General features: G+C 38.5%; 1 protein-coding gene across 15 annotated transcripts in view; it reads right to left on the minus strand.

The window, feature by feature from the left end:
- FOXP1 (forkhead box P1) overlaps positions 1-17,298 on the minus strand; it is a 623,669-nt gene that overhangs the window by 371,868 nt on the left and 234,503 nt on the right. For 12 of the 15 annotated variants that reach the window (XM_037040949.1, XM_037040945.1, XM_037040947.1 and 9 more), the window contains one exon: positions 4,484-4,573. The exons of 2 other annotated variants lie outside the window; for them this stretch is intronic. The gene's annotated coding sequence lies outside the window, so the exon portion shown is untranslated. Of the gene's footprint in view, positions 1-4,483; positions 4,574-14,865; positions 14,963-17,298 lie in introns of those variants that run through there. One more of the 15 variants, XM_037040946.1, reaches the window with a different exon arrangement.

Consider the following 17,298-nt stretch of genomic DNA (forward strand, 5'->3'; position numbering starts at 1 on the left):
CCCATTTCATCTCAGTTAACACTTGCAATAACACTATGAGCTATTACACCTGCCTTGGATAAGTAAACTGAGGCCCAGAGAAAGTAATTTGTCCAAGAACAAAGAACCAATGAATGACAGTGCTGAGAACTGAGCTAGGAATCCAATATCCTTAATCACCCTGTACCACCCACAGTACATGTTAGGCCCAAATGGCAAATGATTCTGCCTTCATGGGAAAGGTGATATATAACCCATTCTGGATAGGACACACACAATGTCAAGATGTGTGCAGTGTATAGTGGAGACACTGGAGAAAACCCAAGGGCAGTATCCTATTCCTATAATTAAATGGTTTTATTTCTTCTCCTATTCTCTCAATCACAAATTCATAGGAAAATTTCCAGATACATTCTGTTCACACTGACTGTGAGGATGCCTACCATATCCTGGCTCTATCCACTGGGAGGAAGCCATTCTAGATTTTAAAAAGACCTTCCTTTCCTTTGCTTATGACCCAGTGGAAAGGTATATTCAGAAAGTGACAGGCGCTGCAGTAAATGGAACAAAACAAGAAGGCTGGATGGAGAATAGTGACAAGGGACAACAGGGAAATCTCCATTAATGTGGGGATTCAGGAGAGACCTGTCTGAGAAGTAGATATTAAATTGAACACTGAGGAAACACAGTGCTCAGAATTTCTGAGACACACAGAAATTCTTCCAAGCATAGAGGAGATGGTCCAGAGGCAAGAAAGATTTCATGGCACCTGAACGTTAACACAGTATCTAAATAAAATATTGGAAACCATATAGCAACAGCTCAAAGTTGACAACAGCCTTTTGAACGTGCAAGATCATCAAGCCACTATCTCCACAGAGTCAACAACCTTATGAAAACAGACCCTTAAACACTGTTTAACAGTATTCTGTTAAACCTTACGTTAAATGCTCTGGCTTTTTAAAATTCACCTGTTCTTAAAATGTTTTAACTGTGGTAAAAAAACATGCAACATAAAGTGTACCCCTTTGAACATTTTTAAATGTACCGTTCAACAGTGTTAAATGTAGAACACATCTGCATTGTTGTGCAACCAATCGCCAGAACTCTTTTCATCTTGCTAGCCTTAAGAGATTCTTGAGGGGTACTAATAAAGTCTCAGGGGTCAGTCTCCACAAGCTCATCAATTCTGTGATACATCACAGCCAGTAAATTACTACAGACTTCTATAAATAGGTAGTATGCCTTCACCTATCATCACCCAATGGTGCTCAAAAACTCAACAGAGAGCCATACTCATATGGTTGCTACCACTCCTCAATTTCTGGGACGCAGTGCCACTGGGGGCCATCAGTGGGCACTGCTGACAGTCTCTGTGTGCAGATGGCACTGCTGTTTGAGGGCCATTCCCAGGAAGACCTATAAAATCCAAGGCCTGCACCGTACACTCAGCACAGAGGCAGGACCTGGGATAAGACAGGACATCAGCATTGTGCAGCATCAGCCTGTACAAGTGAAACCCTATAGAATTTCAGATTATCATCAGCAATACTGTCTTGAAAGCAGTCAGTGAACTCTGCTTGCTAGGCAAGGCCCATTGTCTGAATAAATGAAAAAAACACGCAACAACACGGAACTAAAAAAAAGAACTCCACACCTCTTAGGGGAAATTGTCAAAATGAGGCCCACAAATCAAAGTTCTGTTTAGCAGGGCTGTCCAGTTATACGCATGGCCACAGTAGCCTTGAAGATAGGCATCAAGACCTCCTCCCAAGACTCTACTCAAATAAAAGGGAATATCAGGCAAGAAGCAACAGACCAAAACAGACATTGTCTGCCAGTAAATCCCCCATCAATGAACCAGCCAAAGGATGGTGAAAATTTCTGGAAGACAGAGATTCTGCCATATTACCTGGGGAGTGTAATGCTAACTATGCTGGCATTTGTTGCCTACCAGGATCTGTGCCAAGCTCTTGACAAACATCATTTCACTAACTTTTCACAGGAGCTGGCTCTTATTTTCATCCCAATTTCCTAGATAAGGAGGCTGTGACCTAGACAGATCAAGTATATTGCCCAGGGCCACTCAACCAGAAAATACAAAAGGTAGAATTTGAATCTAAGCTGATCTCATTTCAAAGCAGTCACTCTTAACCATAGTGCTAACTGTATATGGATACGGCAAGCATTCAATAAATGTCAGTGAATGTACCAACTGCCATGTTTCATGAGCACTTATCACAGGCTAGTATGGCAGATCATCTATTTTGAAGCACAGGGAAGTCTCATTCTACTCATTCTGTGAGGTGGAAATCTTCACAAGAATAGTACACACGCCAATATGGAATAGAGAAATTGGCCAGGGCTGACTCACTTTTTCCCCCATCCTCCAAGGTAAGTTTCAGTAGAGATATAGAAAGCAGCAAATCACACAGACGCAGAGCAGAAAGCACTGTCCAGTCTCTGAGGGACAGTACAAGCAAGCAGCAAATTCCCCTGTGCATACTGGGAAGAACAGAACTGGGCGTGAGCCTGCATGGTGCGAGAACCTCATGCTAGTACTCAAACTTTAACAAGAGCTTAATATCCAGAGGACAATAAATCTAATAGAAAATCCAGGAGTTTAAATTACAGTTGATAGCTCTCCTGACAAAGCAATGTATTTCTCAGATTTGCCATGGTACTTTCAGTAAGAATATTATGGCTCTAAAATATTTACTGAGATATGTATCTCTGCTGAGAAGTAAATTAGCTGAAATTCTAATACGTAAAATTCAATGAAGACATTATACATGCAAATTATTGGAAGACAAGGCAGCATTTCATTGGAAATAAACAAAAATTAAACATGTAAGAAACCGTGGTATCATGATTTTGCTAGAGTAACCACAGGTGTTGCTCAGTAACCATTTCCCTTTTCTTCATTATTACTAGAACCTGGAACTTAACTGGGACAGTAAATTTCTGAAGTCTTACAGACACACTTCTCAAATGTCCTCATGTTAGGGGTGGCAAAAAGGATGTAAGTAAAAGTCACTGAGTAAGACTTCAGGGAATGTTCTTTAAGACGGAAAGTTCTTTAAAGGGGTCTGCCTTGGCTGAAAGGACCACATTTTGTCCCTTGCGCTCCTGCTTCTTCCTTTCAGGATACAGAGTCAATGGCTGGAAAAAGAGCAGCCATAATGTGACCTTGACAATAAAGCTTTACTTAAATAGGCAGGCAGAGCAGAAAGAAGGCACCAACTTTTCTCCCCCAAACTTGACTATCTTTCATGAGAGGGAATACACAACTAATTTTTTGAAGTAATATAGTACATCTCTGTTACTAGACAGCAATTCTTAAATAATATAATAATATGAAACAAATCTGAAGACCATATTACTATTTTTGTAAAAAAAAAACCTAGAAATGAATGAATTGGGATTCTGATTATCGAACAATTTTTTAAAGCTATTTAAGTATGACTTTTCTTCATCCTTGTAACTAGCCCAGAAAAGCGTATTTACTGAGCCTGTCTCTAATGTTTTGACATGGAAGACTTAAAAAATTCAAACATACCTGTAGCCATGCAAAGCACTATTACTAATTAAGGCCTATATTAATGGTGAAAGATCTTCAACCACTCTCAGATTCTGATGATTAAAGAAATTTAATCACTCCTCATTGGCATTTGATCTTTAGCCTGCCCAAATCTATCTGTTGAACTCATCCCTGTTGGTACTAGAAAGACATTTCAACAGCCTGCCCATCAACTGTAAGACAGAAGGAACATACAGACAACCATAGTATTCAGAACACAAGAAAGCGCTCCTCACACTCTTGTAGCTGACAAAAGCTCAGCGTGATTAAAAAGGTGAGAAGCACACTCCACTAGGGGAACCAGAACGACTGTGTAAGGACTTTCACATACGTTCTATCTTGTTCCATCCTTACGGCTGTACCCACGTGCTACTACGGGAAGGTATTCTTTAATTCACCATTCCTCTTGATAAATAGTTTGCTCAAGATCACAGGGACTGATACCTAGTGAAGTATTCTGTTTATAGGTCATACATCCCTTTTTGATGCATTTGATCAAGAGTCAAACCACAGCCGCTGGGCCAACTATGACCCACTGTCTATTTTTGTAAATGAAGTTTTATTGAAACAGTCATACCCATTTGTTTTAATATCATCTATGGCTTCTTTGGTGTTACATCAGCAGAGCTGACTGGTTGCAACAGAGAATGTATATGGCCCAGAACGTTGACAACACTTACTATCTGGCCCTTTATAGACAGTTTGCCAACCTGCATTAGGTCAGCTCTCCACAAGCATGGTCCAAGTTATGGATCCTGCTCTTAAAGGCAATAAAACTATCATGGAGTGCAGCTTTAAAATCCATAATTAATAAAGGAGTATCCCTTTACCTTCCTAGTGGTTCCCATATCCACTACTGTGTCCTCTGCAAAGGCAGACGGCGATTTTACGTAGTGCACAATATTAGTGTAGTTTACCTCTTACCATTTAATTTGTCTCACAGCCATAAAAAAACCTGGAGGTCACTGGTTGGAGGCACCCACAATGCCACAGGACTGCAACACACAGAGGACGCTGACAGCAGAAAGAACAGAAGAGGGTAAGTGAATAGGGCGAACTGTGACACTTCAGAATCGTACGTATACATGTATATGTGATAATACAAGAGGGGACCCCCCCAAAACAAAATTTATTTGTAAAAACTTCTGTATTTATTCTTACATATTTAAACTTCAGTCACCTTCAAAGTGCTCCCCATCTGATGCAATATACCTATCAAGACTTTTTTCCACTGCCCAAAACGGTTTTTGAACTCATCAACTTGGATGCCTTTTAGTGTTTCTGCCACTTTTTTCACCTCTTCCACATCTGCAAAATATTTCCCTCTGAGGACTTTTTTCATATGGGGAAACAAACAATAAAAACAGTCGCTTAGGACAAGATTGGGTTAATAGGGGAGGGAGGGGTATGGGGGTCGATACTAGTTTGGGTCAAAAACTGCTGACTCAGCATGGTGTGGGCAGGTGAGCCTTGGGAATCACCCATCATGAAGTGGCAAACACACTGAAAGAATCTTCAGAAAAAATCACTGAAGCCAAAAGCAGCCTTTCAAATTAATGCCAGCTGGTACACTGATAGAGCTAGGTTCCTAGAATACCCATTTTGCTGAGGAAACCTCTACTCCACTCTATAAAAGATAATTCCAATTTTGGGGGGTCCCCCCTTGTGAATACATATACAATATGTATAACACATAATACACATACAGTAAGTACATGTAGATATATAATAGATGTATATCAGCAGATATTTTTGCTCTTTCTCTTCTGGAATCGGCATTTCATCAACCTGTAATCTGAGCTCAGCATTACAGAAAAATGGTACTTGTGAAATGCTACACAGCCAAGTGTAACTGCCACTAACTTGGAAAGTCTGGTTCCTTGAACTTCTATCATTTCTTATTTTTTAGGATAAATTCTCATAATTACAATGTTATTTTCCCTGAGAAATAAGGAAAAATTATCCACAGGTCTAAATGCTGATTTACTTTGGGTTCTGGTCTTTCAGTCTCTCAGACAATCTAGGAGAGTGAAAATAGGAAATACACACACATACATGCACATCTGCACACACATGCAAAAAGCTGCTTGCCACAATTTACAATTCTTCTCCAGTCATATAGAAGGAAGCCATGACTCAGCCTTCTCGGGGAAACAGTCAGCCTGTGTACATGCTCACAGTGAGGCTGCAAGCTTTCATGGCTCAATAGCATTATTAGAGTATTTACCAAACCCAATTCCAAGTAAGCTGAAGTTACTGACACATAAGTCAACTCATCCTCAAATAGTTAGTTGCAGTCTTCGTGACGAGCAGCCAGTAGGAAAGTTTTGCACACCAGGCCTTTTCTGCACACATTCTTGGAAGAGATTGCCACCCATGGGGCACTCAAGATGATAAAAGGGACTCTGTCAATGGGGAGTGGAACTACAGAGTGAATAGAAAGCATGAGCTCTTCAGTACGTGTGTGTGTGTGTGTTTCTTGTTCTTCTTCAACAGTAAGCGTAGATAAAATTCCATGAATGCACATGTTTTCTAATCCAGTCAGACAGAGAAGTGGAAACCGAAAAAGAGGTGTACGAAGGTTAACGATTTGAATAGTCATGCACCGCTGGAAACTCTGTGGGCTGTCTGTCTACCAGAGCTCAGAAAAGGGTGAAAAGGCGCTGCTCCCAGTTCAGTGCCTCTTCTTGGTAACAGATTCAGGCCAGATTGGTTCACACGATGATGTCTAGGTATCAGTTGTCTGTATGAGTATAAACTTTTTGCCGAATATGTTCATATGACTTAAGAGTATTTATTCTTCTATGAGTTTTCCATGATATATTAGCATTATTCATGAAGAGTATAATAAGAATACATCAAAACTACTTTTAAAGATAATTTCAGTTGGCAAAGGATATACTCATTCAAACTTAATCTATGAACTCATTGATGAATAACTGCCGCCATAAGCAAGAGGACCACTGTCACCCATTTATCAGAGCGAGGGGAGAACAAAGTTAATTACATTGTTTCCCATGGATTTACACTTGCTTCCTTTCAGAATCTACACTTTCCAAATATTTGCTCAGACATGCTGTGTTTTTGCTCCTCCGAACAAGAGCTATCGGTTTGGGTCTCCTCATAGGAAAGTCAGCAGTTCACCAGAACAAAGCAACTGGAACACTCTTCTACTCTTTATTGTCTACTTTTAAAGTGTTATAAGCCAGTAAACGATTTAGTTGATGAGCCACATTAATAATTTACTCCCATTTGAACACAGGTCGCACACACTGGTTTCCAGGGATGTGGAGGATAATTTGTAGGTTTGGCTTCTTTCCTGAAGGGGCACTCACGAATGTGACACTGTAACACGACATCAGTGGTGGGGCACAGTAACGACCAGACTCCAAGATGTGACTGTCAGCCTATCGCTCCAGTGAGAAGCCAACTGGCTTCCATTTCAGGACGTGATGCTCAACTAATTATTCAGACAGCGACATTAATGAGAACCCTCATGTTTATTTTCAACACACTAACCAGTGCTGAGCTGCCATTTGTCTGATATGGTCACTAATTAAAATGCGTTTTATGAATAGTACATCTGAATTCTGATGTAACAAAGAAGCACTGGAGAAAAATAAGGAACAGCTGATTGGGAAACCATCCTCGCCAGGTCAACTTTATTTTTTGTCTCAAATATTGTCAAAGACAAAGTGACAAGTAACAGGAAATGCCATGAGTGCCAAGAAAACTGAAAGGAATATTTTTAATCCTGTATGTCTATGGACCATCTTGACTTTTGTGCGAGGCCACTGGGTTACAATATGGTCAACAGCAACTTTTGTTTCATATAAACTTTACTGACTTTATGATGTGAAAGATTTTTTAAAGTCAGTTTTCCTGTGGAATGACCAAAATGTTTGCTTGCCTTACTGTGCCTTTTCAGCATTACAAGTTTGATCTTTGATGACACTATCGCAAATATGATCTTCACAAACATCTCTAGATGCAATTGTGTTTTTTCCAAATCTAGTGTAAAAGTCCACTACTGAGGGTTTTTAAAAAAGTGTTCTTTAGTGTCCTCTTATACATCCCGTTTCTACTCTACTAAAACTTGAAATTGAGTTCTTTCTACTTTAAATTAAACTTCTATTTTGGTATGATAAAGTTTGTCCTTAATTTTAAGATAATTATAATCCTAAAATATTTATATGATAATATAAAATAAATAACTTTTTTAAAAGGTGTGCTTAGATCTACTAGAGGAATGGAAAAATTGAAAAAGCTCCTGATGTGCTTTCCTGTAAAATGTGTACTTTGAATTAAATAACAGTAGTTATATATCAACAAATATTCTATATTCCATAATTTATCAAGAATTCTATTCAGTGCTGTTTTAGACTTCTGATTTTAAAGAATAGGAATTAAAATATGAGTCCACATAGACCACTTTAAGAATAAAAATGTCATTGCAGGCATAATTTCTAAAGTATGTACAAGTATTTCTGAACTTGCCATACAATACGTCTGTGATTTTAGAATGCCAAAACATGACAATGTCACGCAGCATGTGAGAAGCAGGTTCAGATCTTAGACTAATTTTTATAGTTGTATTTACACAAGTATATAGATTAATTGTCCCAACCCAGCATTGCTGTCTCCAAATGCTATATTTCCACAGGTACATGTTAGAGACAGTTTTTCAGATTATTGCCATCTCTGTGGAATTTATGTATGCCAGGCATACACAATACTACAGGAAGATACAGTCAGCCTGGGGCAGAGCCTGGATCATTAAATCCATTTCTGTTTCACGGGCACACAGCTGGGATGTATTCCCCAGCTTCCACTGCAGTTAGGTAGAATCTTGTCACTGAGCACTGGCCCAACAGATGGAAGAGGGTATGTCACTTTCATTCTGACCCTGAACCCTCCTGCACCATCACGCCCTCTCTCTACTCTTGATTGTGGGCTGAGAGGTGCAGAGCACAAGTCTTAGTTCTCACAGATGGTGGAGTCATTGGATGAAATAAGCCAAGGTCCCCAAAACACTGCATGAGCAGAGCCATGACTCCTGTCCCCGACAAGCCAGCACTAGACTGTGCAGCCTGAGAAATAAACCTGCACTGAGTTAAAACTCTGAGATTCAGGAACGTTTATCACAATTGCCAGTATATCTTACTAAATACACAGGCCTTTCTAATTCTCCCTGGCTCCAAAGTTATACTTGAATCTCCAGGCCACCATACATATGTAGAAGCACTGTGAATTTAGAAAAATTTCTAAAGGTATTGTATAGTTGTGATCATCTGCTCCTCTAATTAAGCTAAGGGTAGAAAAGAGAAAGAGAACCAATCACTAATGCATTCCCAAACTGTGTGAGATACATTTTCCTTACTTAACCTCCACCTAACCCTGTGAGGAGGTCTAATTCCCATTTTATAAATGAGAATGCTTCTAATAAGTGAAATACAAGCAAATGCCATGAAATGTATATCCAGTTGACATTTTCCCAGCTGGATATCTCTTGGCTTTTAATATCCAAATTATATAGAAAATTATTATTTCTAAATCAAACATTTTTGGCTCTTACTAATAAAAATTCTAAGATATCCTCCAAAATTAAATGCATTTTAAATAAAATGTGTGAGGTTACAAAACAACAGGTGGAATATCAGACCCCCAATAGAGGTTTTAAAAGCCAGCAACACAGTGGGTGCTGTCTCAGATGTTCTTGGTGATTTATTTTTTAAAAAGCCATATTCAAAAAAGAAAAAAAAACAAGTATTTTGAAACTGCATTAATTGTTGAGTAGTTAATGTTCTAGACATTTACATTGTTAATGTAATGGCGTTGACTACATATAAAGCGTTTTGTTATACTTTAGTCATACATTAGAACAGGGTTGACAAAACTTTTCTGTAAAAGGCAAGGCAGTGAATATTTTAGATTTTGCAGTCATATCTTATCCATTGCAACTGCTTAACCTTGCCATTGTACTGGAAAGCAATCATAGGTGGTAAGTAAACAAATGGATGTTGCATTCTGATAAGTGTATTTACAAAAATAGGCAGTGGGTCAGATTTGGCCTGTGGGACATAATTTGTCAATTTCTATTTCAGAGAACTGATTGGGGGGGTTTAATATTGACACATAACATTATGATTTCTCCTATGTAAAATAACAAATTTGGATCTGGTTAGCATTTCACCAGGGTATTTGATTGTCAGGAGTAGATTACTGATGTCCAAGGATAGTAACTGTAATTTGCCAAAGGTTCAAGAGATAGACAGTTGGCAGCACTCAGTTTCCATCTGAGATCTAACCCCACTACCCCATTCTTCCCTCTACATTATTCCACCTTTCAAAGGGCTCATGAGTCCACATAAAATGTTTAAAGGCATCCCCATGCCATTTTGAACAAAATCCAAAACTACTATACCAAAAAGAAAAAGCTGATGGTTTTTCTCAGCCTGCACAGTAGAGTCCCTGTGTTAAAGAAATGTACACAATAGTCACCTTAAAGTGAGCTTATAATGCGCTGGCCGGTGTGGCTCTGGAGATTAAGCACTGGCCTGTAGACTGAAAGGTCACCAGTTCGACTGCTAGTCAGGGCACATGCCTGGGTTGCGGGCCAGGTCCCTAGTTGGGGGCATGCAAGAGGCAACCGATTGATGTTTCTCTTGAACATCAATGCTTCTCTCCCTCTCTTTCTCCCTCCTTTCCCCTCTCTTTAAAAATAAATAAAATATTTTTAAACTGCACTTATATTAAGGTCTTCTTAAGAATAAAAAAGCAAACTAAATAATATATATATTTAAAATATCACTGAGTGCTAGGAACAAGAAATTATCACCTCTGAAAATTCCAAAATCAGGCATAAGATCTCTGCAAGTGAGAACTGAACAGCATTCTTGGACCCAGAGGATGTTCATTGTTAACCAATCTCAGAGTAGGAGCTATATGTCCAATAACAGAAAATGGCAGCAATATTGAGGCAAATATAGTCCTCTATTATTCTCTCAAAAATGTAAAGTTGTTGTAACAAGGTTTTAGTTCACTTCTGGAGGGAAGGCAAAGTTCAGAGACATATAGACGAAGAGATATTTTTTTAAAAAGGTCTGCTTCCCATGAATGTTTATTACAATGGTTAAGTATACAAGATGGTTTGAGAAATTTTAGGAATCAGTTTTACCCAAAATGCCAATCAAAACATAACAAAAGTACTCTTTCCACAATCTAGGAGCCTGTGGAAGCTGTTGGGAATAGGACTCTATCACGACAAATGTTCCAGTAAGGCTGTGGTCCAAGGTCATTATTGCTAGCTATTAAGTGGGGTCTTAGGAACCAGAGAGAGCACACAGCTCACACAGCTCACACAGCTGGTCTTAAAATTGAAGGTGTTTATGCTCGAGATGAAACAGAATTCTCTTCTAGGCAAGAGATGTGTTCATGTGCACAAAGCAAAGAACAACATGGCGACTCCCGGTGGCAAACTGAACAAACCCTGACAAAACAAGCGTCATCTGGGGAAAGGCAACTGATGCTCACACCAAAGCAACCTCCCTACTAAGGGCATTAAACACAGAATCTCAGAGATGCTGTATCCCTCAAGGATTTAAACTTACTGAAAAGTAAATAAATAAAAGTGGATTTGTCCTCTTATAAAACAAACAAACAGAGAGAAGTAAATTATACTCCAGTCTGACAGAGAAATATTTTGTCGTCATTCAAAACAATGCTGGGAATGGGCAAATGTGTGCAAATGCTTGGTACAATATGACATGACATAAGAAAGATAGAAAAATTATATCCACAGTAGACACTCAACTGTATAAAACTTTATGACAATAAAAAAAAAAACAAAAAAAAATTATGGTACTTGCCCCAGAGGGAAAACAATTAGGTGATGTTTCTTTAGAATGTTTTATGTTTTTCATTTTCTAAAACAAACCACTTTCTAAAATATTGGTTAGAGAATATGAAACAGTTACCTGAATCACAAGAAAAAAACATTTGTTGTACATTATATTCATTTACTAATAGCTTTTGATTGCTTTTTTTTTTCAAACCAGAGGTAGAGCAGACATTCATGGTATCTCTCATGCCTCAAAAACAGTATTTACAGGATCTTATGCATTCAAATAACATTTCTTGAAGCAATTGAACAGTCCATCTTACTTTTTTCAAGTGATCTTGATTAGATTCCATAAATAAATTAAGTTTTTATACTTCAAGCCTTTAAAATTGAATAATATTGTTTAATACTCCAAGCCTTTAAAAATTAAGTAATTTTAAAAGATTTGTTGCTTGAGGATTATAGCTGTAAATAAATTGCTTGATATGAAATTACAGTTTCTCCTTCTTTTTTCCATGATGGCACACAATAATTTGTCTTTTAATAACTTAAAACTATTCTGAGTCATTTTCTCATTAAAAACAAAATACCTCTGTTCACGAAGCTTGGCATTTCATAAATATTTACCTGAAATGCACTGCCTGCTTTAAAAGTGGATGGTAAGCTCCTGGTGGACAGGTTAAATTCTGTGTGGAAGAAGGGAGGAGACCTATTGTGTCAGCTGGGAGAAGGGCACCATATTGTCTTCACAGTCACTCTTTCCTGTGGAGGCTCCCCACAGCCGAAAAACACACAACCAATGTGACCATCGTTCATCATTGCTTTCTCTCTTTCCATCAATCACTCAGCCTTTCTTTCTCTCTCTCTCTCTCTCATACACACACACATGCACACACACTAACCTTGAACTCACTCTTGGCATGCATACTTTCCATGGTTCCCCAGCACTCTTACGATAGAAATCAAAACCTTTCCCTGGGCTCTTGCACGGTGCTTGTGATCTGGCCACTGCAGATCTCTCCAGTCTCCATCCAGCTCAACTACACGTCTCCACTGGCCCTGCCAAGCTTCTCAATGAGCTTCTGTAATGAGCTGGGAGTGCAGCAGAAAGAAAGACTGATGAGGAGATGAAGATTTCACCTCCTTTCTGTGAACTACTAGGATCAACAAGATGATGGGGGGGGAGAAATATATCTTTAAAAATAATAGAGCATAATAAAATAAGCACTTTATTATATATTCCCCTCCCTGTAATTTTCATGAGAAATTTCTCATATCGTCTTCTGGATTTAAAAGGAAAACTGAGATTAGTACACACACTAAAAATAGAAGCCTTAAAAGCAACTCCATTTTTTCCCCTTAAGACATAAAAATTAGTCCACAAGGTACTCTTCAAGTTCATGAAAATGGCAAGTAGAAAGGTTTAGTTAGTCCTCACTACCACTAAACTCTTCTCTCCAAACTAGTCAAGTCTAGAAGTCGAAGAGAATAGGGCCAACCACAGAAACAAATAGGTCCTGCCATACCAAAGACGACCTGCGTGCAGTGCATGAATCACCACACAAGGTAAAATATTTCATTTTGTGATGGAAGGTAGGTAAGCTACATCTAGCTCATCAACAAACCACCCTGCCCAAACCCAGAAAAAAAAAGATGAGCTGTTTCTTGGATTTCAATGAAAGACATTATACTCATAACATGGAAAAAATAAAAGCCTCTCAGGGTTAACGCTCTTCTTAGAGAACAAAGGTATATACTGATGAGTAAGTTACAAAGACAGGAGGTGCTATGCTTCATTTTGCTCAAACCTCAGTGGCTAGAACCAGTGTAACCCATTTTTTAGGACTATCACATGGTAACTAATTCCATTTCATTTTCTTCTTCCTGGCCTTTACATTGGGACTAAGTGACTGCTTTTGATCAATGGATGTGATCCCAACAAGGTTACTTCTAATCATGACCAAAAAAATCATCTGTGCTCCTTGCTCCTCATCCCCCAAGGCCATGCAGACCCCAAGTTCCTTGTGACAAATACAACTTTTTGGAACTTCACTGAACACACACTGACATGAAGAAAGACCACGTATACCTTTACAATGTTAAGCTATGGAAATTTGTGGTTTATCAGTCACAATGGCTAGCACAACACATAGTGAACAATACTATTTACCTTATATGGCTTCTGGTCAAGATGATGGAGTAGATAAATAATGAATTTGCCTCCTTCCACAACCACATCAGAATCACAACTAAATACAGAACAACCATCATTCAGGACACCTGAACATTAATCCTGTAACTAAAAACATAAAAACAAAAAACAAAACATCGAGACTGCTGGAGAGATGGAGACACAGAATGGGCCGGTCCCATACCCACATGTGGCAGTTAAAAATCAAGAGGGAGTTCTCAGCTATAGAAGTTCACTCTAAGGAATGAGGGGGTCCCAGCCCCACACTAGGGTCTCAGTGTCAGTAACCTCTGGCTATAAAAATCAGCAGGGATTTTGGCTGAGTGAGATGGAGACTATTGGAGTTCCAGGTGTTCCTCTTAAAGAACCAGTGCAAAGATTTACTCAGACTCACTGCCTCTGAACTCCATACCCCTCTGAACTCCATGGGGCAGTAGCTCATAAGGCACAAGGGACATTTGGGGAGGAAATGAATCATATGGCATTAGAATGAGGGCTAGAGGGGTGGCTTTCTCCCAGACAGACATGCTGGCAGAGGCCATCTTTCATTTTCTGAGCCCTCCCTCTGTAAGCAAGTCTGAATCTCCATCAGCCGAGCACACACTCTTCATCCCATAGCACACACTCTTCATCCCACCAGGAGGATTTCCTGAGATGCCGCCCCAACCATCTTGCAGGCCCACCTAAGCCACTTCAGTGGCTTTTCTATACAAATGATGTGGCTTGACTCATGCTGCTAACTTTCCTAAAATCTCTCTAAGGTTCTCAAACAACAAACAAACAGCGTCTCTGTGCCCTATACACTTGATAAGTGGTACCAAGCTGGGCACTACTGGCAGCCAGCTCCACTTTACACCTCAGCCTCTCCCAGACACCTCCAAACCCAGACACCTCCAAACAAGTAGCAAACATCCAAAGATCACTTTGCACATACCAGGTGGTCCCAAGCAGGACACACAAAGCAGGTGATTTAAGGCTGTACCTTGCCAGAAGTGCCAGAACCAACATTCCCAGTATCTACCTTCAGAACACAACAGAGTACCACCCAACCACCTCCACAAACAATACAAAGTGTAAACCTGGCAAGAACCAGAGCTGTGCTAAAGTGAATCCCGCTCCACAAAGTCAACCCCTGCACAACAGCCCCTCACCTGTATTCATGGCCAGAACTCACAGCAAATCAGCCTAGAGGTCAATCTTTCCCACTGACATCTGACAGCAAATAAAGATTCAACCACAACAGGAGGATACACACAACCCATACAAGGGACATACCTGGAGTACCTGGCTCAGGTAACCAAGGAGAGTGCACCACTGGGCCCCACATAACATGTACCACATAAGGTACCAAGACCAGGCGACACAGCAGTACCTAGTATACAGAAACAAACACAGAAAGACAACCATAATGAGGAAACAAACAAACAAACCAACAAACAAAACATGTCCCAAATGAAAGAACAAACAAAACCCCAGGGAAAAAACTAAACAAGATGAAAACAAGGAATCTACCAGTGAAAATTTAAAATATTTGGTTGTAAGGATGATCAGTTATCTCAGTGAGAACATCAACAAGGAGAAAGAAAACATTAAAGTAGATATAGAAATCAAAAAATAAAAAGTCAGAAATGAAAAATACAACATCAGCAATAAAGAAAATATTAGAGGAAATCAATAGATTAGATTAAGTACAGGACTCAATCAATGATTTGGAAAACAAGGTAGCAAAAGATATCCAATCAGAAGATCTAAAAAAAAAGAATCCAAAAAAATTGAAGATATTTTAAGAGATCTCTGGGACAACATCAAGCGTAAAAATATCTGCATCACAGAGGCATTCATCAGAAGGAGTGAAAGAACAAGAAACTGAAAACTTGTCTGAAGACATGATGACAGAAAACTTCCCTAATCTGTGAAGAAAATAGACATACAAACCCGGGAAGCACATAAAGTCCCAAATAAGATGAACCAAAATAGGCCCACACCAACACACATCAGAATTAAAATGCCAAAGGCTAAAGACAAAAAGAGAATCTTAAAAATAGCAAGAGAAAAGCAGATGGTTAACTTACAAGGTAGATCCCATAAGACTGTCGGCTGATTTCTCTACAAAAACGTTGCCGGCTAGAAAGGAGTGACACAAAATACGCAAAGTGATGAAAAGCTAGGAGAGTTAAAAAACTTCTCAGACATGAAAAAAACTAAAGAAGTCCATTGCCACCAAACCAGTATTATAAGAAATGTTACAGGAACTATTTTAAGAAGATGAAAGAAAAATAAAAAATATCAATAATAAAGTCAAAATAACTACTTACCTATCAATAATCACTTAAAATGAAAATAGATTAAATGCTCCAATCAAAAGACACAGGCTGGGAAATACTTCGTAAAGTATACAATTGTCTAACTACTATGTTTGAAACTAACACAAAATAATATTGAATGTAAACTGTAATTAAAAAGTTAAAAAATATTCTTACCTGGGATGGGGGTTGTTAGGTTTAAAAAATATATAGGTTGGATAAACAGAAAAGAAAACAAGGCCCTTACATATACAGTCTACAGAAGACTCACTTCAGATTCATAGACATACACAGACTGAAAGTAAAGGGCTGGATAAAGCTTTTTAATGAAAATGGAAAAATTTTAAAAGCTGGAGCACATACAAGTCAAAATAGACTTTAAAACAAAGCCTATAATAAGAGACAAAGAAGGTCCCAAAAATTTCATTCTGGGTATTTATCTGAAGAAACTCAAAATGCTAACTCAGAAAGATACATGCATACACATGTTCACTGGAATACTATTTACAATAGCCAAGATATGGAAAATAGCCAAAGTGTCTATCAACAGATAACTGGATAAAGCAGAAGTGATGCATATATACAATGTAATATGACTCAGCCATAAAAAAGAATGAAATCTTGCCATTTGTGACATGGATGGACTTATTATGCTAAGTAAAATAAGTCAGAGAGAGAAAGATGACTACCATATCATTTCACTTATATGTAGCATCTAAAAAACAAAATAAATGAACAAAAACAGAAAGAAACTCAGATACAGAGAAGAAACTGATGGTTGCCAGGTGGGAGGGGGTTGGAGTACCAGGTGCAAAAGATAAAGGGATTAAGAAAGTACAACGGGCAATTACAAAATAGTCATGAGGTTGGAAAGTACAGCACAGGGAATACAGTCAATATTATAATAACTGAGTATGGGTATCAGATGGGATAATCACTTTGTTTGATATGTAAATGTCTAATCACTGTGTTGTTCACCTGAAAGTAATATATTATTGTATGTCAACCATAATTGAAAAACAGAAAATTATCTTAAAAAAGATTTACTTTAAATAAATATGTCTGGCTTTGTCTCCAATCCTCTAATCTTGATCCCATAGGGCCATGTCTTAATATTTCGTTTAGACTTTTTTATCATGCATTCCATAATCACCATGCATTCCATAATCAGGTAAATAGAGTAACGAAAGATAATTAATCCATTAAGAGAAAAAGCATGCCAGATGGAAACCAAAAAAAACAAAAAACTGGGGTAGCAATACTTATAGCAGATAAAACAGACTTTAAAACAAAGGTAATAAAAAGAAACAAAGTAGGACACTACATATGATAAAGAAGTCAGTCCAAAAGGGAACACAACCCTTCTGAACATTTCTGCACTCAACATAGAAGTGTGTAGTGTATG

The sequence above is a fragment of the Sturnira hondurensis genome, unplaced genomic scaffold, assembly GCF_014824575.4.
Source record: "Sturnira hondurensis isolate 20B ecotype Veracruz unplaced genomic scaffold, ASM1482457v3 Scaffold0002840, whole genome shotgun sequence".
Classification (NCBI taxonomy): Eukaryota; Metazoa; Chordata; class Mammalia; order Chiroptera; family Phyllostomidae; genus Sturnira; species Sturnira hondurensis.